Genomic DNA, 990 nt, shown 5'->3' with positions numbered 1-990 from the left:
ACACCCACACAAAAAACCCCACACACCAAAAACACCACACACACATCCCTCCCTCGTGCCCCCTGTCCCTCCGCCCCAAACATCTCCCCCCCGGCCCCCTCCCCTCGCCAGGCTGGAACCATCATGCGGATTTTTCTTCAACGACACCTCGACCGCCTTCTACATCATCGTGCTGGTGTGGGTGTGCGACCAGTACGAGGCTATCTGCTGCCACACGCCCATCACGAGGAGGCACTGGCTGCGCTTCTTCTACCTGTACCACTTCGCCTTCTACGCCTACCATTATCGCTTCAACGGACAAGTACGTTTTGTTTTTTTCTCCTTCTTTTCATCCTTTCTTGTTCCTTTTCTTGTTCTCCTTGTTCTCGTCATCCTCCTCCCTCCACTTTTCTTCGTATCTATAACGGGAGAGTCTCCGTTGAACTCCATTTAGTTGAATGTGGGAAGAAAAGTTTTTTTAAAAATATTTTGGGTTCCCGTGAATATTTTTATTGTTCATTTTTTGTATTAATATCTTCTTTTTTTTTTCCCACTCCTTCAGTTTCTGGTGGGCGTTATGACTTCGGCTCTTCATATTGGTAAGAAAGAGAGAAAAAGATTTTTTCTTTAGTTTTGGTAGGGGAATATTTTTGGGTTTTTTTATCGCTACGTTTCTTTTGAAAGGGTTGTTGATGAGCCCTTTTATAAAAATTTAGGTTTTTTTCACGTCTTACGTGGCATTTTTGGGCCGGGGGGTCTCAAGGTTTTTTCTTTTTTTCTGCGCTTTTGTTGCGCGCCGCCCCAACCCGCTCTCCCCCCCCCGACTCCATGCTTCTACTTTTCCACCCCTAGAGCGCCCCCCCCTGCCAACGGCGATCCAGCACTGGGGGGCGTGCACACCGTCAAAATCGTGCTGCGCAACGTCCTCACAACCAAAAACAAAAAAACAACAACGCTGCCCCGGGGCCAACAAACCCCCGGGGACGGCGGAGGCGGGGAGAACGCCGCCGG

The sequence above is a fragment of the Penaeus monodon genome, chromosome 7, assembly GCF_015228065.2.
Source record: "Penaeus monodon isolate SGIC_2016 chromosome 7, NSTDA_Pmon_1, whole genome shotgun sequence".
Lineage (NCBI taxonomy): Eukaryota > Metazoa > Arthropoda > Malacostraca > Decapoda > Penaeidae > Penaeus > Penaeus monodon.
This window is presented reverse-complemented; position numbering follows the sequence as displayed.